Source organism: Danio rerio, chromosome 13 (assembly GCF_049306965.1).
Source record: "Danio rerio strain Tuebingen ecotype United States chromosome 13, GRCz12tu, whole genome shotgun sequence".
In the NCBI taxonomy this organism is placed as follows: Eukaryota; Metazoa; Chordata; class Actinopteri; order Cypriniformes; family Danionidae; genus Danio; species Danio rerio.
Window position 1 is genome coordinate 5455001 of NC_133188.1, and position 22700 is coordinate 5477700.

At 34.6% G+C, this 22700-nt stretch overlaps 1 protein-coding gene and 1 long non-coding RNA gene across 6 annotated transcripts in view; one reads left to right on the forward strand and one right to left on the reverse strand.

Moving 5' to 3' along the window:
* The window catches only part of meis1b (Meis homeobox 1 b), a 605459-nt gene that overhangs the window by 479419 nt on the left and 103340 nt on the right, over window positions 1-22700 (reverse strand). The gene's annotated exons all lie outside the window — the stretch shown is intronic.
* LOC108191970 (uncharacterized) overlaps window positions 1-22700 on the forward strand; it is a 33271-nt gene that overhangs the window by 5240 nt on the left and 5331 nt on the right. The window contains exons 3-7 of one of the 5 annotated variants that reach the window (XR_012389105.1): window positions 3074-3252; window positions 9682-9917; window positions 13311-13376; window positions 15090-15143; window positions 18805-19455. This is a non-coding gene — a long non-coding RNA (uncharacterized lncRNA). Of the gene's footprint in view, window positions 1-3073; window positions 3253-9501; window positions 9918-11230; window positions 11629-13310; window positions 13377-15089; window positions 15144-18804; window positions 19456-22700 lie in introns of those variants that run through there. The other 4 variants (XR_012389106.1, XR_012389107.1, XR_002459828.3 and 1 more) reach the window with 4 other exon arrangements.

Sequence of the window (22700 nt, forward strand, 5' to 3'; positions counted from 1 at the left end):
GTTCATTTTTAGTTGAAATATTCCTTTAAACTAAGTGTTGCAATAAATTGATACCACACACATCTTTGTTAGATAAAAAAAAGTGCCAAAAACTTGCTATTAGACACATTCTTTTTTTTTTTCTATAAACATCACATGATCAAACTGTTGTACTAATAAACTAATATAGGCTCGCTGAGAGAAACAGATCAGTGACTTGTGTGCATTCAGCGCTGTTAACATAGTTCAGGTCATGTTTGTGGGTTTGGGGCGACTTGGGTTGAAGTACATCTTCGATCTCTCTCTTTCTCTCTCTCTCTCTCTCTCTTTCTCTCTCTCTCTCTCTCTCTCTCTCTCTCTCTCTTTCTCTCTCTCTCTCTCTAAGCTAACTTAATTGTTTTTACAAATTTAAGTGGATTGAAGATAAAACAGTTACGTTATCCAAAAAATAAATATTTGAGTTGTTTTGGCTCATTTTAAATAAGTAGCTTGAACAAAACAGCAAAATTTTTTTGTATGCGTGTGTGTATGTGTGTGTGTGTGTAAGAGAGAGCGAGTGCTGCACGGGGAGATTTATAGGTCCAGGTCTCTGGCTGTATATTTACAGTCTCACGACCTGAGCAGATCCACAGTTCAAAAGCAGGGCTTTAGTCCTCTGTATACACAAACAATCTCAAACCAACGTATAAACCCTTTTGCCTACAAATGCTAGTCATATAAACAAGTCTCAATGCTAATTTTCAAAGCAGGGGGTCTATTTGTCATCATTAGAAATGTCTGAATGATATTATGCCCATTTCAGTGGTTTGAAAATATAATGCTTGCCATAATGACTAGACGTTTCCCAGTAGTCGGTTGCGACTGGACTACATTCACTGCGTGAAACATATGCCTAAATAGTTGGTGGTTCATTACGCTGGGGCAACTTCTGATAATAAGGGGTTAAGCCGAAGGAAAAGGAATAAATGAATTAATAATAAAAATACCATATATATGCTTTCTCAAATTGCAATATACTAACAGTTGTAATATGTTTATTATGTCTCCAACACAATACCCATGCAACAAGGTTGAACATATATATGTTTATACAGTGCATCTGGAAAGTATTCATAGCGCTTCACTTTTTCCAAATTTTATTTATTTTATTTATTTTTTTTTTGTTACAGCCTTATTACAAAATGGATTAAAATAATTTATTTTTTCCTCAAAATTCTACACACAATACTACATTATGACCGTGTCAAAAAAAGAGTTTTTGAAATTGTTGCAAATTTATTAAAAATAAAAAACCTGAAAAATCACACGTACATCAGTATTCACAGCCTTTGCCGTGAAGCTCTAAATTGAACTCAGGTACATTCAAATTCCACTGATCATTCTTGAGATGTTTCAGCAGCTTAATTGGAGTTCACACGTGGTAAATTCAGTTGATTGGACATGATTTGAAAAGGCTTACACCTGTCTATATAAGGTCCCAGGGTTGACAGTGCATGTCAAAGCACAAACCAAGCATGAAGACAAAAGAATTGTCTGTAGAACTCTGAGATAGGATTGTCTCGAAGCACAAGGCTGGGGAAGGTTACAGAAAACTTTCAGAAAAAGTTCCAATGAGCACAGTGGCCTCCATCATCCGTAAGTGGAAGATGTTTGGAACCACAAGGACTCTTCCTAGAGCTGGCCAGCCATCTAAACTGAAGGACGGGGGGAGAAGGGCCTTAGTCAGGGAGGTGATCAATAACCTGATGGTCACTCTGTCTGAGGTCCAGCGTTCTTCTGTGGAGAGAGGAGAACCTTACAGAAGGACAACCATCTGTGCAGCAATCCACCAATCAGGCCTGTATGGTAGAGTGGCCAGACAGAAGCCACTCCCGCATGGAATTTTCCAAAAGGCATCTGAAGGACTCTCAGACCATAAGAAACACAATTCTCTGGTCTGATGAGACTAAAATTGAACTCTTTGGAGTGAATGCCAGGCGTTTAATTTGGAGAAAACCAGGCACCGCTCATCACCAGGCCAATTGGTTGGCTGGTTTTTTGGTAGGTAGGTAGGTAGGTAGGTAGGTCAGTTGGTTGGTCATTTGGTTGGTTGGTTGGTTATTTGGTTGGTTGGATGGCTGGTTGATAGATAGGTTTATTGGCTGGTTGGTTAATAGGTAGGTTGGATGGTTAGTTGATTGGTTGGTTGGATGGTTGGTTGATAGGTCGGTCGGTTGGTTGGTTGGTTATGTGATTGGTTAGATGGCTGGTTGATAGATAGGTTGATTGGCTGGTTGGTTGGTTGGTTGGTTATTTGGTTGATTGGTTGGTTGGTTGATAGGTCGATTGGTCGGTCTGTTGGTCGGATGGAGGGTTGGTTGGTTGGTAGGTTGGTTGTTTGATCCGTTGGCTGGTTGGTTGATTGGTTGGTTGGATGGTTGGTTGATAGATAGGTCAGTTAGTCGGTCGGTTGGTTGGTTGGTAGGTTGAATGGTTGGTTGATAAAAAAATTGGTTGGTTTGTTGGTTGGTGTGTTGGCTGGTTGGTTGGTTGATTGATTGATTGATTGATTGATTGATTGGTTGATTGATTGATTGATTGATTGATTGATTGATTGATTGATTGATTGATTGATTGATTGATTGATTGATTGAAATAAACAAATGCATACATTCACCTTCACTCCAAAAAAATCCAGGTTATTTAAACCTAATCCTGGGTGTGATAGGAATTAACCCATTTTTAGTGTATTTAAATCATCAACATTAGCAAGTAAAATTATTTTAAAAACTATTAGAATTAATAAAAAACTATCAAAGAAAGCACTATAAAAAGTACTGTAACATTCATTTTAAAAAGATGCAGATTAATTGTTACTGATTATTTTAAACAAACCAGTTTTGGAACTCACCACTAGTGTTAGGACACACACGCACACCCTCGCCCTGAGCAGACATGAAGTCCACTGACACAGAGCAGGGATATAGAGTCTGTCTGACACCCGCTCTCCATAATCCCCTAATACACACAAACTCTGAAAGCAAGCACACGGGGAGATCCAGCTTACATCTCTATTTCTTTCATACGTTTTTTCTCTCTCTTTCTCCGCATACAGAGAGTGATGGATTGCCGCTATGCTAACAGCATTAGCTGTCGTGCTGAGGGCAGACGACGGCTGGGTTTTTCAGTCTGGTGAAAGCCTGCAGACTCGGACCACAACAGTTAAGACGCAGAGCATTAAATAACACAACAGATGCATGTTTATTTATCCAGCCCCCCAGGCCAGCTCCACTGGTGAGTGAATCAACACCAGGGCCATTTCCAATGTGAGCAAATGGCGCATGTCATGGGTGGAGCAAACATGAATATGGCTGAGAGGCTTTTTTAATCAACAGACAATGCTGGATTTTTCTTTTTTTTTGTGTGATCCCCTCTCCTATTGTGCTTGTGCCTACTGGCTTTACATTTGAAAGCCTCTGAAAGTGACAGTTACTGTGCATCTTTATGTTTGTTTTAGTTTACAAACTAAAATTTAGTTTGTGTTTAGTCCTTAGAAGCACTGTGTATAGGATTTTTTAGAGATATTCTCAAATAGAGTAATTATATTTCAAGTTAAATTAAATTAAATACAAAATGTATACAAAATTAAACAAATAAATAATAAAAATAAATAATAAAATAAAATAAAAAATTAAACTAATAAATAAATAAAATTTAAATATATATAAATATAAATAAATAATAAAACCATAAAAAATAAATAATAATAAAAATAAATAAAATGAATGAATAATAAACCTACATATTCTTCATTTTAAGGCGACGTTGTTACATTGTAAAAAGGCTTAGGATCTTGTCAACGCATAAAATGTCTTAAGCTTAACAACACAGTTGCATCAGACAATATTAATTATTGAGTTATTTTTAAACAGTTGATTACATTTTCCTACATTCTATTTAAGGTTGTCACAATTGTAACTATTGAGTTAATTTATTTTGTGTTTAGTCCCAAGAATGGTATAAGAATGGTGTATAGAAAATATTTTAGAGATATTCTCAAATAGAGTAATTATATTTAAAATTAAATTAAATTAAATGCATTATATATATATATATATATATAATTATATTTAAAAATAATAAATAAATAAATAAATAAATAAAATTTATGAATAAATCAATCAAAAAATAAATAATAAACCTGATTATTCTTTATTTTAAGGCGACATTGTTACATTGTAAACAGGCTTAGCATCTTGTCAATGCATAAAAATGTTAAAAAAGCTTAACAACTGATTGCACACTTGCATCAGAAAATATTAATTATTGAGTTAATAATAAAAATATGGTTACATTTTATTTTAAGGTTGTCACAATTGTAGCTATTCAGTTTATTACTGAGTAACATTAATTATTACATGCTTACTATATGGTTGAGGTTAGAATGTGGGTTTAGTTTAGGGTTAGTGGCATGTAATTATGCATAGCTCATTGTAATTATGGGGCATGTGTAACAAGGACACCTTAACATAAAGTTTTACCAAAAATATAAATCATTTTCATGCTGTATCGCAAATCTACTGCTCTTGTAGATGTGGTTAAAAACAGGATTAGTTGTTTACGGGTTAGTCAACAGCATAATTACTGAAGTGTTTAAAGAAATCAATGACAGCTGCTGTTACGTACATATATAAACTATACGTGTAATGTAAATACATACCTACAATGAATTAATATTTATTATTGTAATACAATATGTTGATTGCATGTGTACACTGACTTTGTTTAAACCATAAAAAAGTATAAAAATGTATTCTAATAAGTATTCGAATAGTGTTTCCACTCTCAAAAAAATGATGTTGTTAACTTAATTCCTTCATGCTGTCCTAATACAAATCGATTGTGTGAAAATCTGCGTTTTTACATTGTACACTGTAAAAGTAAATACTGGGTTCCACATAGTTAATTTATGTTGTTCAAACACAAATAGATTTACTTAACGTGTTTGTTTTTACAAATTTAAGTGGATTGCACATAAAACAATTATGTTTTTCCCAAAAAATCACAAAAAGATTAAATAAGTACTATGAACAAGCATAAAAAAATATTAATAATAATAATAATAATAATTTTTGTGTATGTACAATCCATTGGACACTTTATATTTAACATTTATGTGGGATCTTCATCTTTAAGATTAGGCTTTGGTTTGAATGTAATTTAGCATATTTTGTTAAGACTATATTTTGCACATTGTACAAGTGTCAAATTAAAATAAGGGGCACTGATAAAAAACTATTCAATTCCACATGTTTTCTTTAGGTGTACGTTTCAATTTTAAATTTATTCTACAAATCTAGCTTTTTATTATTATTATTTTATTTCGAACAAAATGTTCCTCATAAATGAGAACTAAATGTCTTAACAAAACAATATATTTAGCTGATTTTACTCTTTTTAATTTTGTGGTAAAATCTTATTTAGACAAGTAAATATATATGTGACGTTGCACAACAAAAATCCCAAATCATAAGTGTCAATTTTGGAAAATGGGATGCATACATCAACTCAAAACTGAATAAATAAAATTTCCGCTGATGTGACCAGGATTGTAAACTATTTGGCCAAGAAACTTTGAATATGTGAAATTATGAGGGTTTAAAAAAATTCAGATACTTTGAAAGTTGCCTTTTAATTTGTCTGAATCAAGTGCTTAGAGATGCACATTAATTTTGTTGTTGAAAATTGCAAAATATATTTATGGAACATGACCTCTACTTGATATTTTTATGCTTTTTGCTATAAAAAAGCTATAATTTTGACCCATACAATGTATTTTTGGCTACCCTTTACATTAGTTGTTTGTGCTGATCTGAAACAACACACTTTTTAAGTATTTTGAGGGATTGTTTTGTGTTCAATCCACTTAAATTTGTAAATCTAATAAGTTAAGTTTTTTCATGTTGTCTTTACACAAATTGATTGTGGAACCCAGCATTTTTACAGTGTATTACCAAAATATGCCCAATCGACACAAGATATTGTGTTAGTGTGGTCTCGGTCACATATCTTTGTGTGCGCGCGTTTGTGTGTGTGTGTGTGAAAGTGTCTCAGTCCACTAATCACGTGTGTGTGATATTCATGGCTTTGCTTTTCTCCATGCCAGCAGTGCTCCAGCCGTGGCCACTCGCTGCAGCTTTTCACTCTGCAGACAAAAAGAGGCGACACGGCGCGCCTGCGAATAATGCGCTCCAAAAAAAAGGAAAAATGCACTGAGAGGAATTGCTGTGTTTTATGAGCCATTAAAATTTTATTCATCCCTCCACTGAAGCAGGTTTTGGCCAGGGGTCGTCATGCTTTAAATAAACTCGAGTCACTCCAGCACTTCACCCTGGATCAGCATTTACCCCCGCTTTCAGACTCAATGGACTGTTTATTAGTGCTGTTTGATAAGACAAGCTTCATAATCACTATTTCTTATACGCGGGGTTAGGATTTGAACTCTACTTTGGAGTGAATTTTATATATGCTGCAGGCATGAATGATATCCTATTGTGTGGATTATTGAACAGAGGAGTGATATTACTTTCCAAACAATGAAAATGATAGTTTTCAGTGGCTTAAATTGAAAGCTTTGACCTATTTAGGCTGTAAACTTTTAACACGCTAACCATAGCAAATCTACTCAGAACTCACCTTGAACCTAACCTGCATTCTAACCCTAGTCATATGTCAAGTACATGTAATTAATTAATAATACTCAGTAGTTTAAATAATTGTATAGGATAGCATTTAACAAGGACACCTTAAAATAAAATGCAACCAAAAATTATACATGCATTTATTTATTTATTTATTTATATATTTGTTTATTAATTGATTTATATATATATATATATATATATATATATATATATATATATATATATATATATATATATATATATATATATATATATATATATATATATATATATATATAGTTAAAGTCAGAAATATTAGCCCCCTTCAAATGTTTTTCTTCTTTTTTGAATATTTTCCATATGATGTTTAACAGAGCAAGGAAATTTTCACAGTATGTCTGATAATATTTTTTTTTCTGGAGAAAGTCTTATTTGTTTTATTTCAGCTACAAAAAAAGCAGTTTTTAATTTTTTAAACACCATTTCAGGGACAAAATAATTAGCCCCTTTAAGCAATATTTTTTCTTCATAATCTACAGAACAAACCATCGTTATACAATAACTTGCCAAATTTATTTGGCAAAAAATCAGTTATTAGAAATAAGTTATTAAAACTATTATGTTTAGAAATGTGCTGAAAAAAATCTTCTCCGTTAAACAGAAATTGAGGAAAAAATAAACAAGCGGTCTAATAATTCAGGGGAGACTAATAAAATATATATATCGCTTAAAGGGGCTAATCATTTTGACCTTAATTTTTTTTTTAATTAAGACTTTCTCTAGAAGAAAAAATATTATAAGACATACTGTGAAAGTTTCCTTTCTCCGTTAAACTTTCATTCATTCATTCATTTTCTTGTCGGCTTAGTACCTTTCTTAATTCAGGGTCGCCACAGAGGAATGAACCGCCAACTTATTCAGCAAGTTTTTATGCAGCGGATGCCCTTCCAGCCGTAACCCATCTCTGGGAACCTGTTAAACATCATTTGGGAAATATTTAAAGAGAAAAAAATTAGGGGGGGGGGGCTAATAATTTTGACTTTAATGTGTGTATATATATATTATTTATTATTCTTCGAAAACAGTTTATATATAAAAAAATATTTGATCAGGCATGCTGTAAAATAAAAATCATTAGATTCATATTAAAGGGATCCATTTAAAGACTGCAGTTTAGTCCCTAAATTTTAAATGTGATGTTAAATTTGTATCAATTCCCACTATTCTTTTTAAAGTGTTTCCCACAAAATTTGAATCATTTAAAAGGTTGAGAAATGTTAGTTCTCAGTCAGAAAAAGTACCGTATGTAATGCATATACTTATACCACACTCTCATTTTAATGAATTTAACTGTTTAATAAAACATTTTTTAAGTGCAACATAAATCACACACAACATTTGAAAATATGTTGTAAAAGTAAGGGGTATATTTTATGATATATTTTCAGTGAGTATAGACTATATATTTTGCTGCATTGAAAAAAAAAAGTTTTTTTTTTTTATTAAACAGTTAAGTTCATTAAAATTAGAGTGTGGTCAACTAAATACTTATTAATATAAAGATAATGCATATAAATTCAAATGTATTAAAAAATACATATACAAACTACAAAAATGAATATGTGTATGGTTAATTCTCTTGATTTTTGTCCTCTTTATTAAAATTTTGATTAATATTTTTTCCCTAAAATATCCATTGGGGTGTACTAATTGGTTTTAAGGTATTTTGTTCAGTTTTGGTAATGAATAATGTAATGTATACACTGTAAAAAATCATATGAGCAGCTTTTGTTTTTAGTTAATTGTAACTTTTTTAACATGTTCTAACTTAATGTATAAGTTATGCAAGCAGTTCTAAGTCAGTTTTAACATAATATAAGTTCAATGGACTCATAAGGTTAATTTGATTCAGCTATTTTTTTTTTTTTTACTGTGTACAGCACCCTATAAAACGTATTAATTAGCAAGAGATTTGTGTATAGGGTGATGGAATATTATTTCAACTTTGTTTTTACATTTTAGTTTCTCAAATGTTATTTGAAACACATATTTAGGAGTACAGCTTGCATTTAACATCCTTTCCATATACAGTTGAAGTCAGAATTATTAGCCCCCCTATCAAGTTTATTTTGTTTTTAAAATATTTCCCAAATGATGTTTAACAGATTGAGGAAATTTTTATAGCATGCCTGATAATATTTTTTTCTTGCTTGTTTTATTTCAGCAAGAATTAAAGCAGTTTTTATTTTTTTAAACACCATTTTAAGGACAAAATTCTTAGCCTCTTTAAGCTATTTTTTTATATAATCTACAGAACAAACCATCATTTTACAATAACTTGCCTAATTACCCTAACCTGCCTAGTTAACCTAGTTAAGCCTTTAAATGTCACTTAAAGCTGTAAAGAAGTGTTTTAAAAATATCTAGTCAAATATTATTTACTGTCATAATGGCAAAGATAAAATGAATCAATTGTTAATGATGAGTTATTAAAACTATTGTGTTTAGAAAACAATTTAACAAATCTTCTTTCGATTAAACAGACATTGGGAAAAATAATACAGGAGGGCTAATAATTCTGACATCAACTGTATCTAAAATCCCTTCCATACATTTAATGTCATACAGACCCTCACAATGAGACAAAAAATAATGCTAATAATTGTGTGACCTGCACACTTTGTGTACGCATTCAAGAGTGTATGCTACAAAAACACACCCCTTGGATCTATAGGTGTCCAGTTGAGCGTTTGGCGTGCATGTTGTGTTGCTGACCCTCCCCTCAACTTTGACTCTTGACCCCTGGAGGTATCTGTCATGACAGGAGGCTACTTAACACAAAAACACTGGCCGCTTCCAAGGGAGAGTAAAAAACAAGGCACAAACACACACAGTGGATTCCTTTATACCAGCCCTGCGCTTTTGTTTTGAGCCGAAGAACGTGTTGCCTTTTCCCCCCTCCCTTCTGCTTTCTTCCCCTCTCCTTTTTTCCTTTCTTTCTTTTCTTTCTCCAGCGCCTAGCAGTGTTCTCGTTCCGCAGCAGGTAGTGGCTGAGAGCAGCAGGATTCTGGGAGATTGTAAGAGAACGCCTTAATGAGCTGAAGGCCTCCACGGCTGGAAACAAATGTATGCAAATGAGATGCACAACCCAAAAAAAAAAAGAGGAAGGATGGTGGTCCAAGAAGAGAAGACGAACTGCAGCTGACTGAGTCTCCCCCCCTCCCCAAATCCAGCAACCAGGATGAGCTCTGCTATCTCTCTCTCTTCTGCGATCTGGTAACAAAAGCACATTTTTCTCATCCTGCACTGTAAGGCAATGCTCTTATATACCAGCTTTACTTCAATTACACCCAGTGGAATTTGTGCTTAACTAGTTCAGTTAATCAGGAGGCAGGGTGAAGTTGGAGATTGATTCCTTTAGATGTATTTAATCAGCTGTAGTTGGAATGATTAGAAATGTCAGGAGGATCCTAATGGATTGGAATGCTGGCAAGGGGGAATTTGTGTGTGTGTCTGTGTGTGTGTGTGTGTGTTTATGTAATCTGCAAAGCTTTGGTGCAATAAATAGTGAATTAAATTCAGAAGCATGGTAAAGCAGTGTTTACAGCTGTGAAACTGTGATGTTACAGTTGTGGATATTATAAATTATACTATAAAGATGTGATGTTCTCTTTTTTTTATAAATATTTTATATGAATGTGTGTGTGTGTGTGTGTGTGTGTGTGTGTGTGTGTGTATATATATATATATATATATATATATATATATATATATATATATATATATATATATATATATATATATATATATATATATATATATATATATATATATATATATATGATATGATATTAAAGTAATGTTAAAAGTATAATGCAAGTTTTATTGATTACACTTAGAAAAATCTAAAAATCAAGGTAATTTCGAAATTTATTTTTAAAGCAATGCAGTTTTTAAACTTATTTAGTCTCGATTTTGTTATTTTTATATATATTAGGGCTTTAATTTAATTTACTGTAGAATTTATAGAGATCATAAGCGGTTTATTTGAAACGTGTCCACTTCTCGGTTCTGATTCTCTTTTATGTTGATGGGGATTGTGGAGATATTTAATGACTTAATATTTATTTTCATTACCGCGCGCGATTTTCGTTACATTATTTTAGCAGATTTCATGTATAAACATTACAGTATTTGTATCTTTTAAATTAAAAATCCAGGCAATCGACAGTTGACTGATTTGTGGTGTAAATAAATAATTTGGAATCGAATTATTGGACATCAGTTCCCCTAAATGCTAATATATATGCCTTGCGTCTTGGCATTTCAGCTCTATTATGCATATTAAAATATATTCAGAATTAATAATAAAGATTACCGTTTTCTATTTATGATCATAACATATTTACATAGAAGTAATATTATAAAACAAAACAGAATCGAATGTTAAATTTACACCAACTCAAGAGACGTGTTATTTACAAATTTCATTAGTAAATGCGGATGGCATTTTGGGGAGCTTCAAGCATTTTCGCCTCGAGAAGCGTCATTTGAGAGTGTTTATGTCCGCAATGAGGTCGATGAGCATCACTGCCGATGTGATTATTCCTCGCTAAGCATGTCTCATTTGACTTCTTCTCCTAAAAGACAGAAATCGAGTAAAGAAATCGCTAGCTTGCAATCACAGACTAAGTGCCGCGCGCGCGACTCTCAGAGAAATCAGCAGAGCAGAGTCTGATTCCCACGTGCAGCAGAAAAAGAAAGCGGAAAAGTACAGAGCTATCGTGAGAAAATTAGAGAGGCACCTGATGATGGCGAGTTTGACACGTGTTAATTGCTCAACAGCTCTCCTCATTAGGGATTTCTGGATTGTTGAAGTGCTGCAGGGCGGAGAGCTGATGTCTGTCCGCATCAAACGCGCTGCCACCTAAATACAGCTCAACATCACAGCGTCAGATCACGCACTCCACGCTATTTTACATTCACAGTGGGTATTGTTTCTAAATAAACACCCTAAAAATACTGTTTGAAATAGCTCACTATTAATGCGTAAATACGGTAGGCTGTTTTAATATTGTTATGTTCAGATTTTAGCGCAGTTTATTAGTAAAATATGAACAAAATCAGCTGTTGATGTGTTAGCTATTAAGTAAAAAAAATTGGTTTGGGTTTGACCACGTTTTATCAAATATTTGTTATCTATCTATCTATCTATCTATCTATCTATCTATCTATCTATCTATCTATCTATCTATCTATCTATCTATCTATCTATCTATCTATCTATCTATCTATCTATCTATCTATCTATCTATCTATCCTTTTACACTAATGTAGCATTAGTTCTGCATTTATTAACATGAACAGGCAATGAACAACACAATAATAAATGGTGTCTCAACCCATGGTATACTGTTTCAACTGCATGACTACTGTTAAGACAAAAATGTCTTATGTTTATGAGATAATTGTGGAAAATATAAACTACTTATGGCTATTATCTATTTGTGATATTTTAGTATACAGTCTAGTTTTTGTGTAGTGATTAAAAAAAAGCAAAAAGTGTCTCTGCTGTGCTCAGTCTCCTCTATTATACAGTATTTATTAATCTTTGTTAATGTTAGTTAATGGGAATAAAGTATAAGCAAATAGGTAGTAAAGGATACATTTGAATTTTAATTATGCATTAGTATATGATGAACTATGATTATTAAGTGCTGCAAAAGTATTGCTCATTATTAATTCATGTTATTAAATACATTAACTAATTAAACATTGTAAAGTGTGACTATCCATTTACAATAAGGTTTTATTGGTTAATAATATGAATAAACAATGAACAATACATTTATTGCAAGTTATATTAATCTTTGTTAATGTTAGTTAATGGGAATAAAGTTATCTATCTATCTATCTATCTATCTATCTATCTATCTATCTATCTATCTATCTATCTATCTATCTATCTATCTATCTATCTATCTATCTATCTATCTATCTATCTATTTATATCTGTCTGTCTGTCTACAATAAGGTTGTTTTATGTGAACAAACAATGAACAATACAGTTATTTTTTAATGTTTTAATCTTTGTTAACGTTATTTAATGGGAATACATTTGTTTATTGTTAAATTAGATATTTAACATTAATGGATTTTATTTTTAATAATGGATTAGTAAATAATGAACTAAAAATTAATATATGCTGTAATATTATTGTTCAGTAGTTCATGTTAGTAAATACATTAACTAATTAAAACTTATTGTAAAGTGTGACTGTCTGTCTGTCTGTCTGTCTGTCTGTCTGTCTGTCTGTCTGTCTGTTTATTTAACATTTTACAATAAGGGTTTTTTAGGTAGTGTATACATGGACAAAAAATGAACAATAAATCTATCTATCTATCTATCTATCTATCTATCTATCTATCTATCTATCTATCTATCTATCTATCTATCTATCTATCTATCTATCTCTCTATCTATCTATCTCTCTATCTCTCTATCTATCTATCTATCTATCTATCTATCTATCTATCTATCTCTGTCTGTCTGTCTGTCTGTCTGTCTGTCTGTCTGTCACAGTACACAGTACACCTTGTGCATTGGTTTTAAGGTGTAATTTTTCTAATGGCCGAATTCCTGTTTCTTGTTATCATGTATGTTTCCAGTGCCTGGCTTTCATTTGCCCTCCCCGCAACAATGAAACGCGCCATGTATTGGGATCCATTCCTCTGGTAAATTACTTGTTACCTGCTGGCATTTATTTATGTGGCTGTGAATTATAAAGCTTTGTTATTGCTCTGCCTTGGGTGAATTGTTTATGACACCAGTAATCGGAGTAATTGTTATTGTTGAAATGACCTGTCAGCTGGCCCTTGGAGCAGAGCTTGTCCTACTGACAGATAGTGACAGCGGAGAGGACTCCTGGACCCGCACCTCTGATGAGTTCTCCGCTGATAATAAGGAGCGCCGGGCCCCTGATAATTCGCCTGTCAATGCTGCCTGCACATCCCAGATCCTCAGCCAAATTGTTGTCATTCATTTTGACAAAGACAGCAAAAAAAGAGAGAGAGGCAGAGAGAGATTACCAAAATAAATTAATTTGTTCACACTTCCCCCATCTCTGTGCAAGGCTGCTCTCCAAACCGACTCGTAAATTGCGCTTGTCTGCTTGTCAGGTTCTTAAAGGAATAGTTCACCCAAAACTGAAACACACTCATACTCCAAAAAATTATGTTTGCTCAAACTACCTATTTAAAATGAACTGAAACAACATAACTTTTGATTTATTTATTTTTTGGGACAACCTAGTTGTTTTAAGTTCAATCCACATAAATTTTTAAAAACTAGTAAGTTAAATTAATTTCTTCATGTTGTGCCAACACAAATTCATTTTGTGGACCCCAGAATATTATTTTAGTACACCTTTTACTCTGTTTTAAGTGCCTTTTATGCGTTTTTTTCCTCTGGTGAGCACAAAAGAAGATATTTTGAAAAATGCTGAAAACCAGTTGATGATTATTACAAGCTTTCAGCGTTCTTCAAAATTTCTTCTTTTTTTTTCAGAATAAAGAAACTTTTAAAGGTTTGAAACATGAGAAGGGTGAGTAATTGATGACATAGTTTTAATTTTTGCGTGAACTACCCCTTTATATGGTGGTCGAGAGAGCTTAACGTGCTGTAATTTAAGAAAGAACATTCAATTACAAATAACCACCAGCAATTTTTGAAAAGATCCTCATCGGTTTGACAGCGTACATGTTGTTAATTTACTGTGCAAACTACTTTAAAAAAACACTGCATTTTCTCACAACACATGCAAATAACAGAGAACACAATGTAAATGTTTGAAGGGGACCCAAAAGCTTGACGGATCCTGCTATTTAGGTTATTATTATTGAGGATAATAATATACAAACAACCCAGACTCATTCTGAAAACGTATCTCTGTATACATTTCTGGAGAGCACCAAATACGTTCCAGGAGCTACGTTTTTTTTTTTTTTTGCCGTTGTTTTTATGAATCCACCAGAGGCCGCTGTATATGCTTATTCAGATCTCAAATTTTTCTTGCGATTGCTGTTTGCGCCTGCTGTTCTCATGTTAATCCACTAGAGGCTGCTGTCAACTGACTGACTGACTGATTTAAAGATCGACTGACCCACCCTCCTCCTTCCTTAAACCCAACCAATAGTGTTTTCAAAAGCACCGGTTGACCCGCCCACCCAACGCCCTAAACCCAGCCAACAATTTTAAAAAGTTATCCAGATAAAGAAATGTCCTCGCCTGGTTTTTTACCACGTTTTCAGATTTTACCTCATTCTCAGCCTGTTATTAACTTGTTTATTTTAATTTGAGATTTTGTTTTTGTCTTCTTTGCTTTCTGGAATCGTTCTTCAACACACTTGAACCCCGTCATCATGGTCAACTCTTCTCTGCGTCTCAAGTCCGCCAACGTAACTGGACAAATTGGTAACAGCGGGAAAGCCATCAATATTGAGGTAAGCAGTCAGCATCAGCAGGAACAGCATCATATCACCCCGTAGCGTTCATTTTGAAAAAAACGAAATCCAGCCATGTGTACCTCTAGCTACATAATTTGTGATCTTCAGAAATGTATATAGGGCTACGTTTTTGCGTGCAATATTGCGCTTATATTGCGTGCAAAATAAAAGGGAATAATGTAATTAGAATGTCAACATAAACAAAAAACTCACCTTTCAAAGATCATCTACAACTTTACTTTGCAATAGTCATGGCACAATAATCAAATACTATCTAGGTCCGTCACGTTTTTGGGTCCTCTTGAATTGTTTGTGTTTCGAGCTATCCACTTGTTTAGTGTCACGTCATGCGAAGCAACTTCCGCATCCAAGCACTCTATCAAACTGTATAGAGAGACTGAACAAATTGTAATAATAAATGTTTACAAAGCGATGTAATATTTTTGAAAATTACGATTGCGATATATATGTTTATGCCTAACTTCCGATGGCCAGAAAGAGGCAAATTCATTACAAATTGTTAAAATATTGGTGTCTGTGATGCAGCAAGTCCAGGGACTGTCGTGTACACCATAATTTTATATAAAAGTCACTTTAATATGACTAAAAAGTGGTCATAATTGAATATTTTCTCAATGCAGATGAGTAGCAGCTTGGACCTGGAAGCAATATTTAATACGTCACGACTTAGCAAGTGGGTTTGCATTGTGTTGTGAGAAAATACAAGGAGTTTTCTTAACTTGTTTGCGTTGTGAGAGTTTGTATGAATATGCTGTTAAACCGATGAAGATCTTTTCCTAATTTGCTGGTGTTTTTTGATATTCCATGTGTATTCCTTAATTTCAGCACATTAAGCTCTTTCTGCCGCCGTACCTGCTTTTGGAGCAAATCTTGGCATTCACGAAAGCGCGTCAGCCTGATTTAAAATCTCTGTCATCGCAAACGATCCAAAATATTGGCCGACGTGTCAAAAATAACACCAGACAGAGTGATTTTTTACCACAGTTTAGGCGGTAAGAGTTTGACCAGAGTCAGATTTCCTTTCTCAGAAGCTCTTGCTGGAGACATATGGCATTAGCAGGTCAGCCTGACTGTGCTGGCGGGCAGATCAACCTCTGAGAGGCTGAAAATCATAATCAATGTCATCGCAGTCCAAGTGGTGCTTACAGGAGACATATCAGTCTGCGTCATATCGGCCTCTCTGTGTGTTAAAACAAATCTGGAGTGTTTATGTGTTAAATTCGCTTTTCCGTTCAGTCTCGGGGCTTAAGTGGGAATTGATAGTTTTGACGTAACATGTCTGCTTCTTGCATTTCTGTTTTTTTCTTGCGGCCAAAGCTCACACTCATCAATAGCGGATAAAATCACAAGTGATGTGATCCATCACGTTTAATTGGGCCTTTGAGTTCCCTGTAATAATCTGTACTGCTTCCTGGACCATTGAGAATCAAGGAAATGTGATTTAGTTTTTTTCATTCATGTTGTGTCTATTCTGTCACTTCATTTGCGGAGAGTTTCTTAGGTTTCCTACAACCTTGTCCTCTTTAAAAGTCACTTTTAGATCCAATTTTTAACTACCTTCACCTTCAATGAAACGAAATTCACAACAAAATCTGAAATGGTCCCACTTTAGAGGGGATGTTTTTTAGTACTATATGCTTATAACCTAAGAAAGAGAAAATATCCTGTGTGCCGCAGTTCTGTGGGCGCAAATTCCTTGTTGACAGGTCAAAGGAGAATGGCCAGACTGGTTTGAGCTAATAGACAGGAAACAGTAGCTCGAATAACCCCTCGTTACAACAGATGTCTGCAGAAGAGCATCTCTAAACACACAACACATCTAACCTTGAGGCGGATGGGCTACAGCAGCAGAAGACCACACTGGGTGCCACTCCTGTCAGCTAAGAACTGAGGCTACAGTTTGCACAGGCTCACCTAAATTTTACAATAGAAGATTGGAAAAACGTTGCCTGGTATGATAAGTCTCTATTTCGGCTGCAACATTCAGATTATTTTGTCAGAATTTGGCCTCATCAACAAGAAAGCCTGGATCCATCCTGCCTTATCAACAGTTCAGGCTGTTGTTGGTGGTGTAAGGGTATTTTTTCTTGGCACATTTGGGGCCCATTAGTACCACTTAAGTATCGTGTCAACGCCACAGCCTACCTGAGTATTGTTGCTGACCGTGTCCATCCCTTTATGACCACAGTGTACCCTTATTCTGATGGCTACTTCCAGCAGGATAACACATCATGTCATAAAGCGTGAATCATCTTAGACTGGCTTCCTGAACATGACAATGAGTTCACTGTGCTCAAACGGCCTCCACAGTCCCCAGAGCTCAATCCAATAGAGCACCTTTGGGATGTGGTGGAATGAGAGATTCGCATCATGGATGTGCAGCCGACAAATGTGCGGCAACTGCATGATGCTATCATCTCAATATAGATCTCTGTGGAATATTTCCAGAACATTGCCGAATCTCTGCCACGAAGGATTTAGGAAGCTTTGAAGGCAAAAGTGAGTCAACCTCTTACTAGTAAGCTATGCCTAATAAAGTGGCCGGTGAGTGTATATTTGAATATTTCACTATATTTTAATGTCAGTATAAGTATGATTTAAACACAATAAAAGTGAGTGGGTCCTCTGAAATGGAGATCATGATAAATATTCTTTGCAACAAAGAAAAACTGAGCATAAAATCAGCAGGCTGTGTGAAATTAGTTCTGCAGGGGCGAAATAATGATATAAGACGAATAAAGCTGGGATGGCAGGTGATGACAGAGGCTTGATTGCGGCCATTTCATTTATTTGGGGATTTCAAGACAGAGTGATGCTGGTGCATGAAATAGCTTTCGTATCCCATTTTTACTTTTACGATTATTGGACTAAGATTTCTTTTAAAGAACGCCATCACGACGCTCCCGAGCTAAAATAACCGTAAACATGGCGCAGACTGGAACGCTTTTTCATTGCAGATTAACACGCACGCAAGCTTTCATTTTTTATTCAAACGACACCATTAGCCGTCTATTCATTTATCAAGGATGCAAAAATTAGGTTTTTAAACATAGTCATTAATTATTGTTTTCCAGATGCAGCGTACGCAGCAAAGTTGATTATGGTGATTTGAATATAACACAAGCCCACACAGATGGGTAGACTTTGGGAAAGAGAAACCTATTTGAATAGGTTAGCAGACATTAATGGCGATAATGATTAATTCGCCCGGTCTGGCTTTTAATGGTATTGTTATTTCGCAGAGTTATGTGTAACCTTGTGAGTCCCAAACAGCAAATAAACTCTCTGATATTATATGATGTGTATAGTCTGTGTAATGATATCTAAAAACATCAGATAATTCACATTACAACAAATATAGTTGTGAATAAAGAACTAAAGTGTTCATTTCATTTGGATTTCTAGCTAAAAGAGTAAAAATTATGAAGCTTTTCCTAAAAATCGGTTGAGAGTAAAGGCGCTGAATGATGATTTTCCATAAAATCCATACAGTGTGATTATGAACTATTTTATTCATCCATATTTACGCTGAATCATTTTCATTGTGTGAGTCTGAGGCACACGTTGAGTGCTGGTCTGCGGTTGTCCACATCTGTTTTTTATTAATAACACTATTTTTTTTTTTTTTTTTTTACAGGGAAGCGTCTTCAAGAGAAAAGGCTGAGCTGCGTAGGTGAGTTTCACCGTCTGATGAGGCGTGGGGTCTCCACAGGGTCAGACACACCATGACACCTCCACCATCTGCCCACCTCCCTTCCCATCACACACACATGCACATCACCTCCCTATAGCATTGCCACAAATACAATCTGCACTGTACAGTGTGCGTTAAAACACTGGGAGGAACTGAGGCTGTTTTTCTTGTGAATATAATCAGTGAGATTATTCTGGGAGTGAAGGTTGCTGCTCTGAGAGCTGCCCAGATGCTGTCAATAGAGTTTTGCTTTGGGCAATGTTTGAGTTATGATTTGGGGAGATTACCTGATTGGCTATTTCCTTTTAAAGGCTGTTCACCTTAAAGACAAAATGCTGATTGAGTGTTTGTAATTGTCAAAACAGAAATGACTGAAGATAGGTTTGAAAATGATGCGTGAGTGGATGAATAATCACATTTGTGACACTGGAGCACAATTTCTTGTGTTGGATAATTTTATACTTTTGCCAATAGCCAAAAACACAATGTACAATTGAAGTCAGAATTACTAAACTCCTGAATTATTACCCCCCTCCCCCCTAGTTTATTTATTAGTTAAGATTTTTTCAACACATCTCATTTCTAAACATAATAGTTTTAATAACTCATTTCTAAAAACTGATTTATTTTTATCTTTGCCATAATGACAGTAAATAATATTTGACTAAATATTTTTCAAGACACTTCTATAAAGGCTTAACTAGGTTATTTAGGTTAACTAGGCAGGTTAGGCTAATTAGGCAAGTTATTGTTTAAGGACGTTTTTTTCTGTAGACTACCGAAAAAAAAAATAGCTTAAGGGGGCTAATAATTTTTTCCCCAAAATAGTTTTTAAAAAAATAAAAACTGCTTTTATTCTAGTCGAAATAAAACAAATAAGACTTTCTCCAGAAGAAAAAATATTATCAGACATACTGTGGAAATTTCCTTGCTCTGTTAAACATAATTTGGGAAATATTAAAAAACTAAAAAACTATTTCAAAGGGGGTTTAATAATTTAAAACATTTGATTTCAACTGTATATGAGTCAGAATTATTGATTTTTATTTTTCTAAAAATCTCCCCCTTATTGAATATTAAGGGCATATTCATTCAAACCTGCAACTTCTGCTGTCATTCACTCACATTTATTTATTTATTTTTTTAAACTCGTTCGAATTTCATTCTTCTGATGAACACCCTTGAACACTTTTGCTGCTTGTTCAAACTACTTATTTAAAAGAGCTGAATCGTCTGTTGAGTCTACTCAATTGTTGAGTTTTTGGGGGACAACTTAACTGTTTTATGTTCAATCCACTTCAATTTGTAAAAACAAAATACTAATTTAATTAACTTGATCAATTTGTGTTGGGACAACATGAAGGAATTGTGTGGAACCCAGCATTTTTTTTGCAGTGAAAACAAATGAAGATTTTTCTTTTAACTATTCTATGGAAGTCAATTGTTACAGCTTTCTACAAAGTATCTTCTTTTGTAGTCAACAAATTAAAGAAACATATAAAGATAAACATTTAAAGGCTTCTTCATTTGTGATTGAACTATATCTTTTTATATATTCAAATTCATGTAACATTTTGTAAATCTTATGCTGTAAATATATCAAAATGTTACCTTTGATTAGTAATATGCATTGCTAAGAACTTAATTTTAAACTTTAAAAACAATACTCTCTGTATTTAGATTTTTATTTTCAAAAGCTCATCCTAAATATCGAATCTATCCTAACAAATATTTTTATAATACATTGGAAAGCATAATTAGGTAACACTTTATTTTTTTGGTCCATTTGAGTATAAGTAAACTGTCTGTTGAACATTTGTTGATACTGCTCATTCAACAGACATTCAATTGACTATAGGAAACTTTGCGAATACATGTTAACTTAAACTAACCAATGCTAACCCCAAGCTACTTACAATCTAATGAGAATTAGTTGGCATGTAGATGCAATGTAACTTCAATTCAACAAACTCACCATCAAAGTAAAGTGTGACCCATAATTATTCAGCTTTCAGATCATATGTTAATCTCAATTTCCCAAAATTGACACTATGATTGGTTTTGTGGTTGATTTTCAGTTTGTGGTATAACCGCGATCATTAGTTTGATAGTGAGAGGCAGAATGAGCCGAGGAAGACTGTTGGCATGCTCTGTGTGGGAGCAGGTGCCAGAAGAGAGGCTAATAAACACCAGCTACAAGCTGGATACTCTCTCCAAATAATGTCTTTTGGCCATGGCAGGGCCATTGATGTAACGATACAGTGTTTCGGTAATGACGCCCATGTTGGGCATCCGTTACAGATCTCTCTTCTGTTGGCATCGGCTCTCAGTCAGTCTCTGTCGATCTGGCTTTGTTATGCTTCGGCTGCCATTTCTTCCTCGTTCTCACCTTGCCCCCTTTCCCTCCTTTCTTCTCCATCACGGTCTCGTCTCTTTGGATGCGATGCAGGCCAGTTGGGACTTAATCAGAACCAGATGGACACGGTGTTGAAATTGTCCAAAAGGGTCTGAGAACGTGGGGAGCTGTCAGGCCTGTGGAGAGAGTGGAATTCTTCAGTAATAAAACGTGGATTTATCACCTCTCTACCACAGTCATAGGCCTTTCTGTTAAAAGCTGATAGAGAGAGGGAGGCCACTGTCCATTATTCTCGCAAAACCTCCGACTCGGCTCCTCAGCAAAGGCCCGAGCGAGCAGCCTTTGGAGAAGGCGCATTAACTGAGAGCTTTCGCGTCCCCTACTGAGTCAAATGAACCTGCTAAAATAGCCGCTTTTCACAATAGGCTGTGTAATTGAAACCAGAATGTGGAGGATTTGATAAATTGCTTGACCCTGTAGGAATGTTAGAGCCGTAAATTTTTAGTGCATTTTGGCTATGTGTTTGGGTAAATGCATGTCTGTGCATGTGTCTTTCGGCATATGAGTGCGTCTGTGTTTTTATTATTTTTAATAATAATGGCTTTTCACTGTCGTTTCAGCGAGGGCATGCACACGTACACACACACACACACACACACACACACACACACACACACACTCTCACACCGAAACCTTTGTAGGCCTTAAAGCACCTTTCCATTCTGAGATCAAATGGTCCATAAATCTTCCGAACTCTACGGAGTTCCTTCACGTTCTTGCTGGTTTACATTAGAGATCGAAAAATCCTTGGAAGGCAAACCATCCAATGCAGTTTGCAGCATCAAAAGATTTAAGGGCACGTTCCTGCGAACCTAAAATGGCACTGAGCATACTAAAGATAATATTTGTAATATGCGTAAAAGTAGCAAGTTTCCTACATAATAAAAATCATTATTATGAAACAGAAAAATACTAATAAATTATTTAAAAATTGTAACTTCCATTTTAACTTTGTAAGTACAAACATAAAGGATATGATCAGTGCTTTATTTGTAAATTAATTATTTCCGAAAAAATTGTAACCGTGACCGACGTCCACCAAAAATTTTCAGTTTTCCTGGAACATGACGTTACCAAGCAGTCATATCGAAAAAAAGCATTACATTTCTGAACGGTCTTTAAATGAAGTTTATTTATAAACTAATTTCGGGAGGATCACATGCTTATGATTGACACAGCTGGCCCTGAGTCAAGCTAATGTACGATCCACCAATCAGACGATTCCTAAATTAGTATAAATAACCAAAGGATCTTACTTTAGTCATCTTTGTCTTGAAGAATCCCCCCTTCCACCCTCTCTCCTCCTCTTTTTCCTCTATAGGGCAGCACGTCGGCCCAGTGGCTAGCACTGTTGCCTCACAACAAGAATGCCTCCAGTTCGGGTCTCTACCCGGCCAGCTGGCATTTCTGTGCAGAGTTCATG